The sequence below is a fragment of the Zosterops lateralis genome, assembly GCF_965231275.1.
Source record: "Zosterops lateralis genome assembly, chromosome: 6".
Lineage (NCBI taxonomy): Eukaryota > Metazoa > Chordata > Aves > Passeriformes > Zosteropidae > Zosterops > Zosterops lateralis.
In genome coordinates this window covers 28,419,480-28,444,484 of record NC_139761.1, presented here as the reverse complement: position 1 = coordinate 28,444,484, position 25,005 = coordinate 28,419,480, and the positions used below count along the sequence as shown (strand labels likewise).

The 25,005-nt window shown below is 32.4% G+C and overlaps 1 protein-coding gene across 8 annotated transcripts in view; it reads right to left on the bottom strand.

Annotated features, from left to right (window-relative positions):
- Window positions 1–25,005, bottom strand: part of NOVA1 (NOVA alternative splicing regulator 1) — a 179,592-nt gene that overhangs the window by 110,984 nt on the left and 43,603 nt on the right. For 3 of the 8 annotated variants that reach the window (XM_083863733.1, XM_083863735.1, XM_083863736.1), the window contains 2 exons: window positions 13,399–13,483; window positions 12,678–12,748 (listed from right to left, as the gene is read on the bottom strand). The exons of the other annotated variants lie outside the window; for them this stretch is intronic. The gene's annotated coding sequence lies outside the window, so the exon portion shown is untranslated. The remainder of the gene's footprint in view (window positions 1–12,677; window positions 12,749–13,398; window positions 13,484–25,005) is intronic. 8 annotated transcript variants of the gene reach the window in all.

The following is a 25,005-nucleotide window of genomic DNA, read 5'->3' as shown; positions in this document are numbered from 1 at the left end:
TGACAACAGAATTCTAAGAAGCAAATGCTGAAAGCAACTCCACTAAACTGGCTCTGATAGTCCAAAGGTACCAACCATGAAAAGAAACACTCCTAAAACACACAGATTGTAGAAAAAAACAGGTCAGACTGACTATGGAAAAGTTGTTGTGACCAAAATAACCACAAGGCAATAAACAAACATAGAATATCTTCACTGTAAAAAATAATATTTATGATGTGTAACTTAAATTTATAAACATTTTCTGTTTGTTTGTGATGGGCTCTGGTGAACATTATTACTTGGATTACACTAAACAAAGAGGCATAATGTATATGGAAATGAATATGGAATTCAGTGAGAATTTTCATATTAACTACTAACTTTCAGACCAACTACAGACCTCTTGAAAGCTCAGTGTACCACATCTACAGCAAGCTTCAAGGCTGTAATAACCGAACCAAAAAAGAAATGTTCATGAGATCTGGAAAACTAAAGTTCCCAAACCTATCATGGACTTGTTCAGCATAATAGCTGACATGCTCCTCAAAAAATGACAAATTTTCTGTTAGCCATGGGAACACCTACATAAGTAAAGGAGAGAATATTTTTTCTGGTGTATGTACCACCTGTAAGTCTGATAACAGAATAAGCATATATTTAACAACATATATACACCTGAACTATTCCCTCTTCAGAACTGATAAACAGAGATTAAAAAATCTCTATTAGACAAAATTTGTAAACATGAAGTTCATAGCCTCAACTATGACAATTCTTGGTCATCAAGATCAGCTGGCAAGGACCAACATTCTCAGTTAGTTAGTTGACTGTTCTCATTCAAAAAAAGCAAGATGACAAAGAATCACAGACAGGATTGGGTTGGAAAGGAATTTAAAGACCATCTAATTCCAAACCCCCTGTCATAGGCAAGGACACCTTCCACAATGGCCCCCCAAATCAGGCCTTGAACACTTCCATGAATGGAGCATCCATCACTTTTCTGGGCAGCCTGTGCCAGTGCCTCACCACCCCCACAGAAAATACTTTTTACCATTGAGCCTAAACCTGTGCTCTCACAGTTTGAAAACTTTGCCCCTTGTCCTGTCACTATATTCTCTTGTAAGAAGTCCCTCTGTGGCTTTCTTGTAGCCCCATTTAGGTACTGAAAGGGCACAACAGGGTCACCCCAAGCCTTCTCTTCTCCAGGCTAAACAACCCAAACTCTCTCAGCATTTTCTCACAGGAGAAGTACTCCAGCGCTCAGGTCATCTTTACAGCCCTTCTCTGGACTTCAACAAATTTATGTCCTCCTTGTCCTGGGGACCCCAGCCAGGAAGGAGAGGATTTTTCAAATTGGCTACTGGATAAAATCCTTGTAATGTCCTGACAGCTGAGCCATGCCATAAATTGTTCAGGGGTGGCTGACAATGGAACAAAACACTCTGTCACAGGAAAGACTACAAGTTCCAGTAGCAGAGCCACACAGTTCAGTGCCCAAGGACACACTTGGGCATGCTCAAATTTGCAGACACAGCCAAAGACACGAACTTTTTCTCCTCATCCTCCCCCTGCTTTCTTTTTTTATAACTGGAAAGGGGATTTTATCTCAGCAGTTCATTATGAGTTGAGATTCTCAGTGTCATCTTTGTTCACATCACCTTCTTTGGAGGTCCACATATTCAGGTTGTGCCTTTATGAAAAGGCACAAGCAGCATCAGCTTATAGGTCAGTGGTCTTAACTGTTTTAACTCTTTTCTTGGGAACTTTCATTACAGATCACTATTATTCCAAAAGAAAAATAGCAACTCCTTGTACTTCAGAATCCCCAATATAATAAGTATTTTTGTTTTCTTTAGGTATTTAAATAGGCCTTCAATTCTCTAATAAATTATCCACAAGATCTCCACAATGGATTCCTTCCCTCCCCTCACACTGCCATAGCATCTTAGTTCTTGGGACCATACATTTCCTTTCCTACTTTTGGAATGCTATCTGGTGTGAAAATTAAGACTTCTGAAAGCCATGCTATAAAAAAAAATAAAATAATTCTATTTAATAATGAATTTGAAGGCACAGAAAAGCTTTCTTTTCTTTCCAAAACGTCACTTTTAAACTGTCACAATTATGTTTATTACTTTTCATTCCATTCTTAGGATTGCAATATTTCTTCTCCTTATGGTATTTGTTTCTATTAAAATCTAAAGGCTGAATACATCCGTTGGATATAATAAATGAAACAGGTATTTTTTGTTGACATGAAAAAATAGTGATCATTTGCTGTATCCAGAAAAAGACTAGAGGATGTAATCATTTTTTAAAGAAAATTGTGAAGCAGAACAAAACTAAAACTTACAGTAAAAAAATCAAATACTCTTCTTAAGCATCAAAATAATGGAAATCAAGTATAAACTTTCTTCCAAAATGAAAACACTAGATATCTCATCCCCTCCCAGAAAGCAATTATAATTTTCTTGATTAATACAACCATGACTACTAGGGTATTTCTATACACAATGCTCAAGGTTTCCTCTAATAGATTAACATGCTGCCCCTACCACTAAACACCTTTTGTTACACCACTCCAAGTCATGAATTCTGTTTAATTACTACTGATTTTCAGAATCAGGACCTTGGTTTAGAAGAGAAATTACCATGCTATGTGCTCTGAAAACATGAAAAGAGATTATCTGCTTCTTCCATAGTACAGTAACACTACCCAAAAATCAAATACTTGTAGATAAGAAAAAGCAAAAGCATTAAAGGGTTTTGCACACAGATACCACAGAGAATTGCACATACACAGGAAGAACAAGATCCAAACAAACTACAAACTGACACTTGGATGAAGGACTAGAAATATAAGTAATAGCAGCTACTTTGAGAAGAGCTAGTAATGCTAGCATTAAAGTAGGAGCATTTTTAGGCCTATTTCTTCAATGCATACAGACTTAAAAATAGAAAAAAAAAAAAACAAGGAAAAAACAACAACAACAACAACAACAACAAAACCATACAGCCACAATTGTTATGAACAAGAGTCAGAGTTCACTCAGCTTTTATGTCCAGGACAACAGCTTCATCCTAATTCACCAGCACAGCCTAATATGGCAATAAACTAGTACCAACTTTGCAAATATCTAAGAACTCATTTGAGCTGACAAGAAATAACAGCAAAAAATTCAAGGCACATAGTCAAGCATTTGCCTACACTGACTAGACAGGGTATACAGGTTTTATTAAAACTGACAAGTATTTGACTGTCCCTGTATTCTCTTTTGGTTTATGTTTAGAATTTTCTTTCCAACAATTTGTGATGCCCCTACCTTCACAGATATTGACAGGCATGAATCTTAGGTAGACATCTGATTCTGTAATTTTTAAACTAATAGAAAAAATAGATTTACACTTATGAATTTAAAAAGAGTATTTCAATATTGCCCATTTTTTGCTTAATCAATGCTCTTTCTGCTTCAGTTAAACTACATTGACAAAGGGAAATGTCTGGAGCAGAGTTATAAAAACAATTTTCCCTCCTTATCTGGCATCTGTTAAAGTGCTTTTAGAGTTCTGAGTCCAGGTTTGGGTCCTCCAGTACAACAAAGATGTTGATAAACTAAAGGAAATTCATTGGGGTGCCACCAAAGCAGGTAAGGTTATGAAGTACTTGCCCTTAAAAGGGGAATTGAAGCAACTCAGCCTCTTTCATCAAGACTGGAGAACAAGGAGCTTCAGAAGGACCCCAAAACAGGTCCTTAATACCTATAAAGTCATAAAGAAGATTAACTTATGCTCTTCCCAGTGATGTATGGTGGGAGGACACCATTGAAACAAGAGGTTCTAATTAGACTTAAGGAAGAACCTTTTCCTATGGAGGACTCTCTTGCACTAGAAAATGTTGCAGTAAAGCTGCACATCAGCAATCTTGTCTGCCTGCACAGCTGACCCTGCCTGAAGTAAGAATCGGGACTAGAGATCTTCTGATACCCCTCCCAAACTGAATTACTCTGAAAATTGGGTTCAGAGTTTTCTTAACTTATTGTATTTAATTTTGTTCTTGCTTGGATTTAGTTTTTGTTGTGCCATCATCCTCACTTTTTCTAAAGGAAATTCAGTGTACTGCAACAGTCCTTCTTGCCATATTCTGATACAACCTCTCCCTCATCTACAATGCAAAGATTTTTCTCATTGCATCTATACAAACGTGATTTGTGAAAGTGAACCTGATTATTACTAGGAACTCAGGCTATAAATCTTGCTTTTTTTTCGCTGTGCAAATATTATGCTGAAAGTCATCCAGGAATAATTTTCAGTGTTTTGACATCTCCTGATTTTTAGATTACTGTTGTGAAGAAGGACATATCTATCAATACAAAGGCATTTAATCAAAAGACAAAGACAAAACTCAGTGTAGACAAGTGCAAGGTAAAGCCTTGAATCAAAGTTACTTTTAAGGGAACAACAGATTATAAATAAGTTGTAACTTTTCTGATAACAAACCTGGTTTTCAGTGGAAATACAGTATAAAGAAACATTGGCCTGGCAGGTGTTAAAAAAAGTAGAATACTCTAAACTATGCTATTGGCCAAATACAAAGTTTTATTTTGGCAAATTTGTCATACATACACAATACTACAAAAAGTAAAAAGTGTTAATATTTAGAAGAGTCCAGAGGTAAGTTTCAACAAGCTACAGCTACAATAACATAATAAAAAGGTATAAAAATCATTAGGACTATAAGTCAAACAAGTTTTCCAATTAGAATTAGTAAATAAATCATATGGCTTAAAAAAAGAAGGATAAAAAAATCAATAAAAATATATGCAAACAGTAAAATAACAATAATTGTCTTGCTGGAAAAAGCTATTTTGAAAGATTATTGTAATAGCTTTACCAGATACTATAAAAAGAACATTTACCCTTATGCACAAAAGAAATCTTTAATTTTACAGGTTTTGTGTTATAATACAGAAGTATTTATGTACTTTCTTTCAGTAGTTAAATTAAAAAATGAACTTTTTAAGGGAAGTTTCCTTTGAAGTTATACAGAACTATATGCTCTCAGGTAGCTTTTGTAGAATAATTAGCAGGAAAGATGAGATCATAAAAATAAATACAATACTTATTAAGATGATTCTAGGAAAGACTGCAAGATTTCTGTGTAAAAACTTCGAGGGAATTTTGTTAGATTTGAATGGAATCTGCATTGTAATGGTAACAAGGTAAGAATCATGCAAGATATACTAAAACACGAACCATTTCTGACTACAGACTTCTATACTATGTAGTAGCAACACAGATTAGAAGACAAAGCTTCTCCACAATGTAAATATATGAAAAATATATCATACAGCTCTGAATATATATGTTATAAATTATTTTCGATATGTTCTAAATTATTTCTGAAAATCTGAAGATTCAGTGATGTGTTGGAAATTACTATCTCCTTTCTAAACAGTTTTCAAAAATATTATTTCCAGAAGGTTATTTGGAAACAGAATGTCGACAGAACAAGAAGAAAATCCCTTGCATGGAAGAATTAATGAATTAAAGAGGGAAAAGCCAAATTATCTATTCTCACAACAGAAAGATCATGTATAGTGTTATCGGCATATGTAGTCAAAAATCTGGAAAATGAGAGGAGACATCAGTGCTGAAGATTGTGTCATTGTGATGATGGTTGTTAGGCAATGAAGATCTATTTCACAGTGAAGGACCACAGAAGGGTCTTAGAATGAAGTGACTGCATAAAAGAATAGCAAATGTCATTCCACATACACAAATGTGATGCACGAAGGAGAGAAAACGATTCTAATTTCACAGAGAAAAATAATGGACTCAGAACTGTCCATTATTTCACCCATTCAAGTGTGAAATTTCAGACTATGATATAAAAACATTGACTCAGTTTTAACAGCCAAAGAGCAAATCAAATGTTAAGAACTTCTAAGAAAGGAATATAAACCAGAAAAGGTGTGAGATGACATATGATGACATAAATGTGTGTTTGTACGTGGCGACTGTATTCAACTGTGGTCTCTCCCTTTGCCTCATAACGAAGTATTACAACTGGAGAAGATTCAGAAGACACATTTAAAGCTATACGCTGGTTTCTAATACAAGAACTAATGTAAGCTTAACACTTCTCAAAACCTGGAAATTACTTGTGCTAAACGTCAAATATCTCCAAAATCAAGAAGGCACAGGAAATGGACTGATTAATCCTCTCTTTAATATAGGAAGTTTTATGGAGAAAGGTTGAAAAATGCATTAAAGGGGGATGGTGGTTCTTTTACAAGTGCTCATTACTAAGTAGTAGAGTTTTTTGTCATATTTGTATACATTTCACTTTATCACAAATTGATTGCAATGGGCATATTTACAAAGCAAAAAATCTTCAAAAATTCACACTGATGCTGAGGACTTTAATCAGAGATTTCAGCAGAATACAATCTGCTTATGTATTCACCTTTACTGCCACATATGCAATAAATACAGATATTCAAGTTCAACACATGGTATATGGTCCTTCCTGAATACTGAGGCTTCTTCCTTAGGGAAAGTGGCAATCATTATACAGCCTGAGTAAGCCATTATTGAAATACAATTTTTATTTTACACATTGTCAGACCTTGTGGAAAAAACATAACTCAACACTTGAAGTGTAATTTAAGAGATAATTATTCCAAACATCAGATTTCATTTATCAGAACAAGGTCACTGCAAAATTGATCAGGACAGACATTATGTCTTCTAAGTCATTACACAAGAAGATAGAATTGAGGAATCAAGATGCATCTCTGTAACAGATGACAGAGAATGTTAAGTATGAATGCAGAGAACTCGAGTGCTATTTCACTCATACAGGTCAGACTTTTCATTTGGCTACCAAGAACCTTTTAAGCTACCCTGAGTTTGAAGGAAGTTCTACCTATGTGAGTATATTTTAAAATATTACAAGTTTAATATATCAAGAAAACAAAATGGGACAACTGTCAGAGGAACAATGAGAATTTTAAAAAGTTGATGTCATGTTAGTAGACAGGCAAACATAACTACACTTGCACAAATTTGGTTACACAAAACATAATATGCTGTAACTGCTTGAAGATAACTTAAAAGCAAACATGCAAAAATGTTTTTAAATGTATTAAATATGCAGCTTTATGAATACAAAGTTAAACATGTGTATGTAAAAACAGTGGTCTCAAAAAGAGTTACAGTAAATATATGCTCATAAGAAATCCATGAATGACAGTAATTTATACATGAGAAATAGTTTTTCAGTAACATTTATATCAAGTACACTGCCATTAAAAGAAAATCTCAATGTCATAACAAAAAAAGTCTGCACTTAAAATATTCTATTCTATTTACAGTTACTAATTTACAAAAGTACCCAAAAAGAAAGAAAAAAATGAAATCAATTAAAGAACACTCAAAAACAACATTTCCATTTTAAAACTGACAAAATTTTATAAAATTTTGTATGAAAATACCCATTCCTAGTGGAATTCCTAGTTAAAATAAATCTTTGAGATAATGTACAATACTTCATAAAAAGTTAGTGGATTTTTTATTTTCTATATCTAATATTTTATGAACCCTTTGTTATCAGACTCTGTCATCTATACAAAATATATCCATCCAGTGTTACATAATGATAAAAATGTTAGTCTGGTTTATATTAACAATTGTTTACCATTATCATCAGGCAGCTTAATTTAGATTTAAATTATTTGCCGAGAACAATAAACCTTAGTTTGCCAACTGCTTCAAAAGCATTTTCCTGTAGTTAACATTCTTATCTACAGATTAATTTTTGCCTTCTCACACACATCCTCCTATGTTTCTTGGTTCATTCTTTATCATCTTGATGCATTGATTAATTTAGCTACAATAAAGAACCTGTAACCTCCATAATCTAAACACATTCATATCTTTAAAAGTCTGATGAAACAAGCATTTGGATGTGATTTTTATAGAACAAACACAATTCTATATAACAGTTTTAATTTTTTGTTATGCAGCATTGGATGTATGATCAAGTAAATAAAAAAAGATTATTAACTATTCTGTTACTTCACAAACGGTTATTGTAAAAATCAGTTCATTATTGGGTGAAACGTATTCTAAATCTGTTTACATTACCAAATTTGTAGCAATCAGAAATAGAAATGAAGCTAACTTCAAAAATGACAACCACTTAAAATACCTTAATTGAAAGTAATTAAATAAGGTTTTATTTAATTAAATGATTACAAACTACTAGGAGGATTTATCAATACAAAATCTTTATAATTTTTATATATTACAGCATTTCACAACTATGGAACTGTTCTTGACACCTTAATTTGCCATTTTAAGTTTTAATGCCTGCTTGAACTATATTCATAATAAGACTTCCCAGTGGAGTAAAATCTTAACGTCCACATAGCAAGTATGATTTCTGTAATCTAGATCTTTAGCAAGTGATTTAATAAATAGAATATTTGCTGTCTCTTAATTCTGTTGGTCCTGAAGCAAGTTGAGAAATGATGTTAGCCATGTCATCCTGAAAAGATTTGCTCAATAAATAACAAATTAAGCCTTATTGAAAGCCTTATCAAAGAAATATTATTCAGAGTATAATTAGTTTAAAAATAAGTACCTTTTATAATTAATTGATAATTTGTGTATGAGTATAAATTTGGCAAGGTATTTGTTTTGCTTTAATGATTGAGTCTTTATAAAGTCATAGCTGGCTTTCAGGAATGACAGGTAGGAAGCCAGCTTCAAAAAACAGAGCCTCTATTGAAACCTGATAATGCCACACAATGCCACCTGTCATGATAGTGCTCCCATAGTACTTCAAATATTTTGAAGTGGGATGAACAAAGGCATTAGAAAGGAAGAAGAGCTCTTTCACTTAAACTACAATGATTGTCAATTAAACACATATGATTAACATCCTACACTGCATCATACCAGATAGACTGTTAAAAAAGTTCTTAAGCTACTAAGATAGAGTAGTATTCTAAAGAGAGAATGTTTCTAGTAAGACATTTCCACATGTATCCTCCTCTAATTTCAATGAAAGTAATAATTGATATTGACTAGTAATAAGTTCACAGAGCAGACATATTTTATTTAACTGATATTAAAAAATCCATCCTCTAATGTTCAAGCCTCTTTATATTATTATTATTATTAATAATAAACAATAAAAAGGTAATTTTAAAAAATACCTCTTTGTAAGTAAAAGACATTAATTTAAAATTTCAGAATGAATAAGGTTCTGCATTATGAGATTTATTTTTACATAGCTTTTTAAACAGACTTAAGCTAAAGTTACTTGATCTCACATTTAGACTAGATGGCCCTAGTCTTTCATTGCAAGCTACTATAATGTGATACACACAGGACAATTTATTTTTAAATGCAACCTACAATTTAGTCCAATACATATACATATTCATTAAGTCTGATCAATCTAATCAAAGATGTCCTTGAAAGTATTCTCAAGGAAGACATTATATCAGCATAAAATAACTATTATAAGCCACATAGCAGAAGGAAAAAGAGGTTACTATACATTGAAGCATTTCAGCAGTATGAAAACTCAGTTTCTATGTTTCTAGAAATATATTCTATATATCATGACCTTGTGAACTAAACTGTAATGTATGAAAATACAAAACAGAAACTATATGTACATACCTGATATTCAGATATACATTTGTTTCTGCACTAAGCTTGAAGTATTTTACTAACAAAGGTAGAAAACACCTTCATTATTATGACTAATACATTAAACAAGTTAAAACTAAAACATTTGAATGTGAGAATTTTCATCTATTATAGAGAAGAAGATTAAGTATCTGATGTTATGTGCTGAACAGATATTTTCATAGTTTAATTACATGGCAGTTATGAATGCACAAAATTCAAAGTCCACATAGCATAGCTTTCAGTAGAGTAACATACTTCTTGTATGTCATCAGCAGCACCTTAGAAAAGTAATATAATACATCATGTGTTTCCTATGCACTTAAACATTCTATTGTACAGGCACAATATAACAATATTCAATCTACATACATTAAGTCATCCTTATTATTAAATCTTCTACACAATTAGAGTAACAGGAAAAAATCTGCAAATTGTAAAAAAAAAGTATTTTGCATCAATAATAACATCCTTCAGTTTTACTGGTGAATTTAAGAACATTATTCTAGCTCAATGTTGATTTTATAAATAGCTGCTGATATTCATATCAAGATTCTTTCCTCTTCCCTCTTACTTTCCTCACCACTGAACATCATGGCAGCAGATACTAATGGAAACATGTTGACCTATACTCTAGAAGAAAAAGAGATGGAAGAAAGTGTTTAAAGCAGTAAGAGAAAAAGTATCAGTGTTTAAAGCAAAAGTGAACAAATACACAAAATGACAGAAACTATTCAGATATTTCAGTCTCCTGTTGTTCTTATGTTTTTGTAATTACTCCTTAAAAAACAGGAAAGGGAAAATGGTATTAACTCATAATCCATAAGGTACAGCATATGTCCATCTTTGGCATTGATAATTTGACAATCAAGACAGATTCCATGAGAAGGACTGGGAAGGAATACAAAAGCTCAAATGTTTTTAAGAAGAGCTTTCTTCATGCAAGAGATCACACATAATTTGGGGAAACTATAATCATTAACAAAAGGTGTGAGTTCAACATGGTAAAATTCCTTCTAGGAAAAGGAATTCAAGTATAGAAAACTGATGAGCAGGGACAACATTTTGCATTTGACAAGATATAGAGTTAGAAAGCAATTTAATTCAAGTGGTGTGATCAAAGAATGTTTTTAGACAAATGACTTTGAAAGTGGCTTTTTGAAGAAATGAAAGTTAAGGACCTAGATAAGACTTTGGTAACCTGTAAAGAAGAACAAGCATATGAAGATTTTTATAAACAAAGAGCAAAGTTTAGATGCATGCAATCTGAAATGTCATAGATCAGCCATAAAATTTGACAGACAAATTATAGTCTTGAAAAGAAAGGATATGTTGTCCACAGTAACCAAAAATGAGTAAGAAGGAAGGGTCTGTGAAGAGAACTGGGATCAGATTTCAAATGACTTATTCATCTAAGTAGAGTATCTATAGGATAATCACAGTCAAGACAAGATGTTCTAGGAGTCACAGACAGGAACACTAGATATGTGCATCATCGCGAGAAACAAAAAATACACTCCTGACCAAATCTGTGTGTAAGATCATGTATATCAATGAAGAATATTAGGAAGCAAATCTCTGGCACACAGATTGAAGTGAGATGATGGCAGGCAACCTACCAAATGATGAGAAATATGAAGACAAAGTCACAAATGGACAACAGTTTCTTGTAGTTGATCATGACTACAGAGCCATACTCAGTAACTGAAATGAGTGTGAAAAAATTGTGTACAGATGTAGTTCAGGAAGAACAGATAAAGGGAGCAAAATAGTAGAGTGGTACAATTTTAACAAGAGGAAATCACTAACTAATAGAACAAAATCTGAAATGAATGAGTTTCAAAGAAAAGGAAGATACAACTAACTCAATATTGGTATATACCATATACCCAACCATATGGGTATATGGGATTACTTTGTACAAAATGCATTAAAAATGCAGAAAAAAATACAGGCTTATGCTTGCCAAACACAAAAGAATCTATTTGTGAGGATTACAGATAGGAGGAAAAAAAATGCACTGATATCTTCCATCTGACATTGCATTTATAATTTGGCAGAGTTCAACAGAAGTTTATAAAGCTGGCCACAGTTCTTCCTGCTCCTCCTAATTAATGAATCATCTACAAATGCTAAGTACCTAAAAAAAAACCCCAAACCAGGAGTACCTAATAGTTCCATGATTAAAAGATAATCTTTTTGTTACATATATATTTTTTCTAAATATATGATGAAAATCTAATATTAATATTTTTTCACACTTTGGATAGTTTTACAGAATAAGATTGCTATTATTCTTGAAGATATGAATTCTGTTAGTGTCACTCCCGACCTTAAATCAATACCTATAAAAAAAAAATTAAAAAAATTTTGAGGCTCTTTGACATTATAGAGTAGAGAAAAAAGTACTTTCCTTCCAGCTACAGTGTTTGAAAAGCCATCATAAATTAGAGAAAGGTAGCAAGCTCGAGCAAAAGAAAATCAAAATTTTAAAATCTTGTTATATAATTGAAGTAAATATTCAATTGCCTTTTTTCTTTCCCTTTTCTTGTTCCTGTTTTTTAATTTTTTTTCATTGTTTTGGTTTTTTTGGGTTTTTTTTGCAAGGGCACTGACTTTTTTTCCCCTTTCTCAATTGCTGCTTCATTATTGTCAGAAATATTCATTAGTGTGGAAGCAGCTGAGACTTATTTTATTTGTTGAACCTCAGTGAAATGTAGCATTATAAAATAGCAGGCCATCTTAAAAAGGAAAAATAATTTTATTAACAAATCCATAAGCCTTCATATGACACAATATGGCAAAATATATAGTACTAAACTATCACGGTGTCGGATGTACACTAACACTCATGAAAACCTATTTAATCAGCTAAATGTAGTTTAATGTGGTTATTGATATGAACAAAAGTGGCATAAAAAATGAAGAAATTAGACTGTAAACTGTGAAAAACAGAATAGGATGATGTAATATTAGAAGTAATTTCTCACAAGAATCCTGTGCTGAATTAGAGCAACTTTCCAGCGATATGGCATTTCCTTCCTGTGCCACTCCATACTCCCTGAAAATATATAAAACGGAATGGGTTTTACAGTACATGGAGTCATGTTAATGTCAGTTACTCTCTAGGCTTTATGATTCCTTAAGGACATACCACAAAAAAAAAAAATCTTATTCTACAAATAAATTTAGTTTTTGTACTGCAGACAAACTTGATACTGGTAAGATATGGTCAAAGAATGCACTGGAACATCTGTCTGCAGCTCACCCTGCACTGAAATACCTTTCAGAAACACCACACTTTTAAGACTTACACTAAATCCAGATTTTTTTTTTTTTAAAGATTCAATGAGACTCAAAAAGCTCCAAAACTAGATTTTAGAGCAACCAAACTTGCAAGTCTATGTAACAAAATTTTGACCTCGTTTAAACAATTGGTGCTATTGACTCCAGAAACCTATTTTTCTAGTCAAACACTACGAAAACACTAGAACTGCATTCCACAGTGTTTCAGGAAGCAACCTGCAAACAACTCCAAAATAAGGAACAGGTTCTCCTTACGCTTACCTAAAGAGCAAAAAATTTCAAATGTATCCACAGAACACCTAAGAATAGTTGGCAGAGATTTGAAAAATGTATCTAAGGCCCAAATTCAACATTTTAGTATTTTTGTGTACCAATTTGGACTACAGAGACTTTAAGTATCAGTACCTTTACAGGATGAGAATTACAGCTGCCTGACGCACTCTCCTTCCCAGCAGTATCAGCCATAGCTCACATTTCCAGTCTGTGATATCTGGTAAAAAATTGAATGGAATGCCATGTCACTGCTCTGCAGATTTCTGAAGCTGAAGTATCTGCTTTTTTTGCCTATGTAATGACTATAAGATCTCATATGTTGGCTTTTCTTTAACAAGCATATCTGGTTTGAACTAGTTCCCTCATTTCTAAGAGTTAAGGTTTTTAGGAATGTATAGACTAATATGCTTTGCAGCTCATTCTGAAAACTAGTGAATACCTGAAAAACTCTAATGCTGTGTTCAGTTGCTGGAAAAAAAATGCCACCTTTGTTTTTGCTAGAGATAAATGACACTTCTTGAACGTCCAATGCATTCTTGATTTAGGTAAATGCCGCCAAAGGCATTTGACTTTTTTCATCTTCATAATTGTTCATCCACTAAAATAAAGTGACATAGAAGATTTATACCAAAGTAAATGAAGAGAAATTAAAACAGAGCTGCCATCAGAGGACTTCAAGATAAAATTACATTTCACAATGGAAGATGATCCTTTAATAGCAGAAGTCCTACAATATATCCTTGACAAAACTGGGAAACAGAAATCAGAACAACTTTTATATTTGTACCTGCAATCTTGATTCATATGTAACAATTAAACACTAAACATATCCTAAAAAATATTTAAACTATAAAGCTCATACAGCTTTAACTGTGTGTTTTGGAACCTTTGATTTGGTTGAAGCGCTTTTGATTTTAATTTAGTTTTGTAATATATAGGCACAAAAAATAAAGTGGTTGTTCAAAATAATTTTCATACAATTTTGCAGAAAAGCAAAACACAGAAATTTCATTGTTTTAAAGTTAAGTATTTTCATTAACGAAAAAAAGCATTTATACTTATTGATTACTACATGAACAATCAAATCTTTAAGGTGAAAAATTTAAGAGCTATAGCGTAACAACAGGAATTTTCTTCTCAGTACTAGTTACGTTCCAACTAGACTTACAAATGAAAGCACAGACTGTATTTTAGAGTCTAAACAAATCCAAATAGTCTTCATGAAAACAATCTGAGAATTCAAAAGCAGAAAATAATCTTTTTCAAAAGTGAATCACAAATAATTTACACACATATTTGTGCATATATTTGATTCTGTAAATCTTTCCAAATATGCCATCAGTAACTTCATGACATGCTTCTTCAAATTTCAAAACTTTGTAAGAGATGGAAACTGTCCAGACATTAATTTTTTAAAAAATAATAAATTGAAAGCAATACAAACTGAGCTAGTCATGAGACAAGAAAGATATTTAGAAAAACCATAATTCGTATAACAAGAAAAGTAAAGGTAAAATTATGTGACTGTACTTTTTTTTTAGCAAAGCATGTGGGTAAAATGAAAACATAGATTTCAGTATTTAAAGGAATGGATCAAATTCTAAGGCTGGAAATTTCTTCCAGGGGCAGCTTTTGGATAAGAAAGGTGTTAACAAAAAAAAAAAAAAAAAAAAAAAAAAAAAAAAAAACAAAACCAAAAAAAAACCACTTTCTCAAAAGTAGAAAATAACATGCACATTTTCATTTTAGGTATGATGATACATATGTAATAACTAAGGTTAGGTATGAGTGGATATATAACATATGCATTTAAGGTATAGAGTAACAGCTTGGTATTATGACCACTGCCTTCTCTATATTCAATTAAAAAAAATATATATATATATTGCTAAGATCACAAGTTCCATAATTTTCCTCACCCTTTACCTTAGTTCATCTGTAAACACACTAAAAAAATGTAGTATTCTAAATTAATGCTGAAATGCTCATATCTAACCTTTTTTTCTAGAAAATTTAGAATGTATTCTAAAATGCAGATGAAGTTGATAAAGATGTCTATGGCACACTATCCAGAGTCAAGTATTTCACGTAATGCACAAAATCAATGTGCTCTGTCTGAAATGGCTACTCCTTATAGAAATAACACAAGTACTTTTAAGAAAATAAAAAAAATATTTGAACTGGTTTCAGATCCAATTTAATATAGTAGTTTGGAGAAATCTAATGACAAGAGTGTCAGGAAAGATAGCAGTAAGTGCCTGGGGTTGCACCATTTTTCTCACATATTTTCTTTAACATTCGAAGTGGATATAAATTTAAGATTAAAGTACTAAGGAATGCAAATCTTTCAGTGCATGCAAAATATGCATTTTAACATATAAGCACCACTGTACTACAGCTACTCCATTTTGCAAAGAGGAATGAAAACATTTGGGTACTCATTTATTTATTCCAAATACAATTAATCTGATCTAGCAGACAACAGGAAAAATATCTCTGTAGAGAAATTACGTCTGTTGCTCCAATGAACTGGCCTGAATCCCATAAAAATAATACATTTACATATTGTACAGCAATAATTCAATTATTTTCAACTTCTTCCCTGAAACTTCTCTCTCCTACACATAGCCACAAAAAGAATTTCCTTCTATGTGTTTGTAAGTTTACATATCCGTTCCATCATTTTACAAGAGACTCATGGTCTTATTTTTAATTAGAGAGAACTTTATTCATCAAAAAATTAAAAGTAATCTATTCCTTTAATCTAATAAAGAATACACAGAAAAAAGATAAATATAATCAGAATTATTCTATTATCTGGTAATTTTGGTATATTTTCATATTTCCTGCTGTTACACAAAGGAGTGAAGCTCAGCTCTTTGGTAATATTTACCTAAAACTGAGCGAAAAATCTGAGGAGTAGAAGAGATATGCAGTCTATAGTTCTTTTTATTATTTCACTACTAAAATTTTCATTTTAAGAAAGACTTTAGTGTTGTTTGTACTCCAGTATATGATATTTCAGTGCAAGGGGGAGTAAGGGGTTTTTAAAAATTCAAAAAAAAGATTTTGAACAAAAAACCCCAACAGCAATCCATCCTTAATTTTAGGCCACCTTCACAAGTGCACACTTAAAGAAGTTCTGCCTCTAGGAAGGGTCAGGATCTGCACTGAGGATTTAGACAATGTGGGCTGTTTTAATTCTAAAATTCACTTTAAGAATCTGGTTCACCTACAAAAATTAACATTTTTAAGGTTTTATTACACTTCAAAAAGCATCAGACAAGGGATGTGAACATACATTGTTCACTCCTTAAGAACACACACTGAACATGAAGAGCAGAAGGAAGAATCAGATCAAGAACTCGAAGAAAGCAGCACGATGCTGTGTGTAATGGTTATTTTGTTAGAACTGTGTTAAATGATCATTCTCAAAATCATAATACTAGGATAAGTAACCTGTCAAAACACAACTGACAGTCTATACTTTGGTATTCCTGAAGTCATATTTTATTTGAATTCCTTAACACCAGCATTACATAAATGACTTCACATCCAAAGCATTGTTCCCAAGGGGGAGATTGATTAACTGAAATTTAGTAAATAATAGAATGCAAATATTCAGTCATGCAGTTCAAGTGCATTCACCTAATTTTTAATAAGGAAATACAGACAAGAAGTAAAAGAAACAAGTGTATTTCAAGCATTTTCTAGTCATGCTTATTTTCTTTCTATGTTTGGTTTGTACTTCAGTAATAAAGAACAGCTGTGCACTATTTCCTGTTTCTCAACTAAGAAAACTGAAACAGAAGACAACAATTTATAGAAGACAAGGTCCACATACATTACAAATTATTTAGTCTGGCAGCTCTTACACATGTGAAGAGAAAAAAGGAAGAAAAACTATTGTGGAGTTATTTGCACCATTTAAGTTCTCCAAAACCAAAATGTAACTGAATAGAAAATGCTTCACTTTGTGAATAGCCAATGAAAAATTCCAATGATGCAAGTGTAAAAAATATTCCAAATCTTGCAAACAAATTCCTACTTTTATATATATATTGCATACATGTGCAATTTCATATGCTTTCGGAAAGGCAGTACAGTAAACCTTTTAAACTCAATTGTCTTAGACAATTTAGTTTCATTACAAAATTAAATTGTCTTTATTGTACAAATAACTAAAACTAAATTAGATAGTTTAGTTATCTTCAGTAAAAAGCTGAAACTTGTACAGTAGAAAGGAATCTTCAAACACCTGCTGTGTTTTGAAAGCAAAAAGTTAAATGAAAAACAACAAAACAACTAACCTATTCTTCTAGAATTCAAGATGCATAACCAGCATGTTCATTTGCAATCCACTTTCAAAATAAAAGCCTATGACTTGATAATAATTTCTTTAAAATGCAGGTTTATTTTACCACCCCTTATAAAAACACAACATAATTAAGACACGGCATAATACCGAACTAGATTCATAATTGTATTGCAAAAATATGGTCTTAAAGATACATTCATACCAATTTTCCTTTTACACTGCATGGTAGTTTTCTGTATTGAGTTAGAAATACTAGAGATTGTACATTTTTAAATTTTTCATCACTAGACTGTATACTGAAAATCTGGGAGAAAGCAAACACTAACACCCTTATTCTCATCCACAATAATACATTCTAGACACTGGCAAATGAGACATTCAGTTGGAGCCTGAAACTAAAACAAAAGTTGCTTTTTTGTTCTACTGCAACATGTTAGTCATATAACAGTTGCTTTTCATAGTAAAAAAGGCTTATATTTCACTTTAAAAGGCTATTCCAATAACAAAATAAAGAACTAATGCGCATCCGTAAAGTAGCTATCATATGCTTACACAAGAGAGAACTTTGCAATATTTATTACCTCTATTCATTGTTAGACCACAAAGCTTTCATCTCCTGCTTTGGCACAGAACAAGACTACACTCAGTAACATATTTCAGAGAGAGAAAATATAAACAAGGTGTAAGTATGCACAGTGCAGAACAAAGTCAAAATAAACCATATCTAACTGAAGCAGGTGCAACCATGAAGGAAATAGAGAAGCTGCCCACTATAAAGTAGAGGTGCTGCCTAGCCCCAAATCCAGTTTGAAATACAAATTGTCAGGGTGGTAAGAGTAAGAACTTTAAAATCTCGTAAGGAGATCCTTTTGTCAGGGCTTGATGATACAGTCCTCCTCTGCAGCACCAACAATATAGAAACTGGCTGTCAAAGTATATGCAAAATCCTTCGTCCCTATTAAATTCACAACTAAGATTAAAAAATATCTATAAAAAATTTTAATAAATCAGAGCTAGAACTCCACTCTAAACTTAGCATACTACTACAGGACTAATAACCTTTAAGAAGCACAAACACATGGCCATGCAAAAACATTGTTGTATCATGTAAGAATTCAAAAACCATTTGTTTGTTGGTTTTGTTGTTCGGGGGGTTTTTTTGGTTGTTGTTTTCTTTGTTTTTATTTTGTCTCTAGTGATAGCTAGTGGTTATTTAAGAACCACTTATCTTTTTAATATACTATTAAAAATACAAGAAACTGTCTGCAATTTACATTACACTAACCCTGGAAGCCATCCTTTTGTTGGATGCTGTGAAGAGCCTCTCATTTAGTTAGTTTTGATTGAAGGGTGCTGTTTAAGTGAGATGGTAAGCAGAAGACTATTTGGCTTTCTTGTCTTAAGTTTCAAAGACATACACAATTCAGATACCTGAAAATTACATAACTTCAACTCATATTGTGGTAACTTACATTCAGTTTAGCTTACTGGAAGAGAATTTTAATGAATTTTTAAGATTTGACTTGACCAAAAGCTGATTATATGGAATTTTCATAAAGTTGATAAGCATTCAGACAACTTCAACTATCTCAAGTTAACAGTAGCATAAATTGAAAATTTCTGCACAGGAGATGATGCCTGGAAGATGATAGAAACATGGTGAGCTAAAATACATTTTTATTACACTTCAAAAATTTCATTTGCAAGAAAGCATAGTAAGACAGGAAAGCATGCAAAATAAATTTATTACTAATGCTTGTAAAAACCACAGTTTTCTAATCAAATAGGAAGATAAAATATTGCTCAATGTACCTTACCCCATTCAAACTGATTGCTGGATTTTTATTTTGTTTTCAACATCTTGCAATAAGCAAAATTCATATTAAAAAATATTCAAAACATTTTAAACTGAAACGACTGCACAAGGAAAAGTCAAACACGGTAACTTACTGCATTTCAAATGAAGATACTAGAACAAAAAGCATATAAACACTGCTAATCTAAACCAAACAGTATGGTGCCATTTTATCAAAATTTAAGCTATGGCAGTTTCAGCTTCTAATGGCTTTATTTTACTTAAAATAGGTTACCTTTGATTTTGCTTTTTTTTCTTTATAACTATACTGCACATACATCACAATACAGCTGTAGGTTTGAGAGTTCTTAATCCTCTGTTATTTCTATTATTCACAAAAACTAAGGAACTGAGAAGCCAAATTCTGTTCACTAAAACTAAGTTCAATATCGTATTACACCATAAATTTGGATTGTCAGTCTATCATTAGCACATAAAAACTGACCATGCTGGAGTTCAAGTTGAAATAGCTCATACTTCAAATGCTGTGAAGATTTAATTATTATATATTATTAAATGTTATCTAAAATTCTTTCTTGCATCTAAAAAGACTTATATCCTCTTAATTGGTTTATGTGGCATTTAAATAACTTCCAATTATCACAATTTGGTACTCATGTACAACATCCAACTGCTTGTTATTAATTTGGACAGTCATGGGAAAGCTCAAGTACCAAACCACCATTTGATTATTTGAGAATGAATGCTCACACAACTCAGAAGATGCCATTCCTGTCTATATTCAAGGCCAATGTCAGTGTAGAATGTGAAAATTTAGAATACCTTTAAACATTAACAATACTTGCCAGGAAAAGCATGGAGTTCTTTACATCTGTAAGCTACAAAGTGTGAGTAATTGCAAAGAATGAATCATAGATGGGCTGCTAAGTGGATCAGGCAACGATTTTACGTAAGATAATTATCTTTTTAGAGAGGTTATTAAAGAAAACTAGAGTCGATCATTAAATACTGTATTACAATTCTCTGAAGGACAACCTTGTCAATATTATTTAATTCAGGAAATAAAAATGAAGCATTTTGAATGAGCCTTTTCATTTGCAATCAGCAATAATTGCTGATTTTGAATGGAAAAAATATTAATATCTCAGAAAGAATATACCTGTAAAACAGATTTTGTTTTTCAATACAGAACTAGTTCTTAAGGCAAGAACGAAACACAAGATTTTGAAGACACAGATATGGTATTAATTGATATACTCCCAATGTATAAATGCAAAAGAAGCGCTTCAAAACAATCTTTTTCAAGTGCTAGAGAGGCATCATTGAAAGTGGCCTTTTGTTTAACATATCTTTTTTTTTGCGCGGCTTGAAATGATGACAAACTTTCTCTTCCTGAGACATGTAAAATAAGCAACATATAAACACTTAGAAACAGGAACACACACTGCAGATGAGCTTTTATCTCACCTACTGATAGTTCAATAGGAAAAAAAAATCATATGAAATCACATTGGAAATATTTCTTATTTAGACTATTCTAAAGACACTCAGAAGTTAACTGTATTGTGAAAATTTGTCTAAATATTGTTACTATGTAGCTATCCAGGGCACCACACACCCAGTGTTTCACACTGTGAAATATAAACAGTCATTCTTCCAAAACAAGAAAAGAGAAGAATTTCATTCTCTTGATATAATGAAGGTTCGCTGGAGAAAAGACATCCTCTGTCATATACGAGGAGTCACCAGTTTTAACAAACTAAACTTAAACTTTGTGCAAGTGACACACGCATGGACACCCTAGTTAAAGGACAAGAACATTTGCCTGTGGGAAGACTTACAAGCAAATATAAAATTCCCAAGGCTCCTGCTTGTACCTCTAAGGTCCTACCACACATTAATATATAGCATTTCACACACTTAAAGCCCTCATACTTGTTACTGCAATTTACTAAATCTAGGTATCAATTGATTCTTTCCTCTAGAAATGCAGAAGCCTATCCTTCAACAAATGCAAGTAACTACAGGCATGTATCCTGGCCACACAGCTCACTGCCCTGACTTGACACCATATAAAGAGCCAAACTGAAGATCGCTGGCCTAATAGCCAATCCTTTTGAAATGGTTTTAAGCTGCCTGTCTCTATAGTACTACCTTTTTCCCCACAAGTGTCAAGCAGTTGGCAAAGTGTGGCAGACAAAATAGAGCCTCCTGAAAAAAATTCCCACACATAATTCCCTGTTCCTAACTACACATCACAGATTCGAAACTAAAATAAACCAGACTTGACTTGTATAGACATATCTGGATTAAAAGAAGTGCAGGAAAGCTTAGTTTTGTTTGTTTGTTTAGGTTTTTGGTTTTTTTTCCTTCTAGGAGTTACGCCAAAAGGCTTACAATAACTCAACAGAGAAGAGTTGTAGGTCTTGAGAGCAGTTAAGACAAACAAACAGAAAGCAAATGGCAAAAGTCACAATATTTTAGTTTTTAAAAACCTAAGATAGTCCATTTTAAAACAAATTATCCTATACTACTTCTCTAGTTACTCCTGAAGCAGAAGGTATTTAGGCTATTTTATGATAGCCTTAAGTGATAATTTCAGTCTTGTTTTTACAAAGGATTAAATGACTGCAGCAAGATCCAAGACAACACTAATGACTACTGGGTAAAAAGTAAAAGTATTCTAGATAGTACAAGAGAATTTACAGGTAATGGATCAAGCACAAGTTTTATGGTTTATCCCAGATACATCTAGATAAAATTTTAAAATTAAGAAACAGAAATCCCATCTATTTATCTGACTATCTCTTCTCTATCTGTTATATTACTGTGATTAAGACAAGTTTGTTCCAACTCACATCTTCATTTCTGTAAATATCAGAGCCAGACAGTGAAGTAATTTGGCTCAAAATATGCGATCATTTAAACATCTAAACCAAGTCTTTTCCCTGAAAGTCCAAATGTGGAAAGGTAAGATAGAGTGATATACCTAGATAAAAATGTTAACATTCAATTTACCAAGTAATTTTCAAAAAAATGAGAAATAATGCATTTATTAATTAGGCCTTTAGTATTAAAATACATTTTAACATGGCTTTACTGCACTAGCTAATCACAGAGCTTCCAAATAGAGACCATTAACATAGTGCCATCAAAGAAAAATTAATTCTCAGAAATTATCACTGGCCAAGGCAAAGTGTACCTTCAACATACCAAAGATTTAATAGATGAAAGCACAATGAGTCAGCCAAAGAAGGTAGGACCTGTCACCACTCCAGAATCTACACAGAGAGTACAGATTGCGCTTCAGAAGGACACACAGACAAGGGGCAGTATGAGAGGTGGGAACAGAAAAAATGACTACCCTACAAAATCATCAATACTGTATCTTCCTCCTCCTGCAGAGATGCTAAAATTTATCTTGCACAGTCTTCCACAGCTGTCCTCTTCTATGAAATAGTTCTATTGTCATAGCAACCTTGGCTACAGGAAGATTTCATCACTCCCTTTATGCTTTGATTTTCTACATTTTCCTTCATGCATCTAACAAAACAGTAACATCTAATCAACAATAGGGTAATAATAAAATATTAACATTGCCAGAAAAACTTTTGTATTTAATTCTCTGCCTCTAAAGGAAACAAATTATTTTCCTATTTTAAGCTAACAGTTTCTGAAAGTCTCCAGTGGGATTCAATAGCAAGTTTCTACAAATGGCTTTACACCTATAGTCCATTCACTTTATAAATAAGCATACATCATCTACCCCAGAGGATTAAAACTTTTAACCTAATTTTCGAAGGGATCTGATACTACACAGACAGTAAGAGGGCTTTACCACCATTAAACCGGTAGACTGGATTGGATACAATTTACACTGCAGAACCAATACATTCAAACTATAGTTTTGATACACAATTTAACTAAAAATTTACTTTTAATTTTATGAATTGTCCTGCACCATCTTGTCTTTGTAAGTTAATTTTCAGAATGGAAACTCTGATGCAATAGTTGTGTCCTCATTGCCAAGTAAAATTATCAATTATCTTGGAAGTATGAACCAATAACATCCCAAGTTTTGTAATTACTGAAGACTTCTTTTAGAGGTATATCTACAGAGTATTACAAGCCATCTATTGGGGATGATAATTGCACATGAAGAAAAACACAAACCTTTGCTTTTGTACATAGTAAATATGCATATTTTAACCAAAAACAAAGCAAATGTGTAAGAAAATTTCATCAGATAATTTAAAGATTCATGATCCTCCTATGTATGTGTATCATTTAAAAACGGGAAAAGAGATATAATCAAGATTTTACTTTTATATTGGAGCCTGTCATTGCTAAATGTGCCACTGGATGCTAATGTTTATAATGTTGGGAAATGATTAACTATTTGAGGAAAAAAACATTACCATAAGTGCATAAAATGAGCCACTACAACAGTACAGATTTATGAATCAAATGAAAGATATGAACATATCTGATCAATATAATAAATCTAGCTCTAACTTCAAACTGCATGCATCCTTGTGTGTAAGAAAGAGAATGGAAGGCAGAGCACATGCATCTGCATCTAAGAGGGAAAGGCTGCTTACTGGAAAAAGCTGGATAAGTGTAAAGGAAAACATACATTATCAATAACTATTGAAAGTGCAAAATTCTAAACACAGCATGCTACCACTTGAAACTACGCAAATACACACAATAGTCCTTTGTGAAATCAAACTAAAAATCTGAGCAAATGCATTATGATCTTTTTCTCAATATTTTCATATAAGCATTTCTTCATGCTGCTTACACAGAAAATATTTAAATAACATGGGATCTAAACAGATGAATCTAATGACACTGTACATGGTGCAAGATCAAACTTAGAAATAAAGAGAAACAAAGAGATCCAAGATATCATTCAAGAGACTTTTCATATACAATGGATATCTTCTGACTTGCAACATATTTCTTGAAGTCATCAATAACATACCATGAATATCCTCTATCTTGTATTGCTTCCATAAAATCAGGGTCTCAATGCACTGTCTCCTTTCACTAGGTCAAAATTTTGAACATGGGGTGTGAGGAGAGTATGAGGAGAGAGACTATTGTTCTTAGTATTACTTATTTCCACATGCAAGTCATAATATCTGAGAGAAAAAAAAAAATACCAACAAATTATGTAGGGCTTTTTGTTTAAGTATCTTTTTTATCTTATTAGCAACAAAATGGCTGCAATTGCCTGGTAAAATCCCAAACCATCAACATTAAACCTGTCATTACTTTATTAATGCTGCTCAGTGCAAGATAATGATGCTGTGCCACAAGTGTAAAGATCTGGCTCCCGCTGGAAGCACGTGAAAGGTTTTCATTAGTCAAACAAGGATGGGTTCTAAATGCAGTTGTGCAAAATCAGTTATCTTAATGAAAGCAAAAATATCAGAAAATAAGTGAGAAAAATTCAGTTGCATGAACCTTACAAAACAAGGTGAGCTATATCACATGTTAAAATGATATAAGGTATTTAAAATGGCACTTATCTGCCGTAAGTATTTAAGTAAAATTAATATTAAATGTACAAAATAGAAAATAACTTCAATTTTATTTA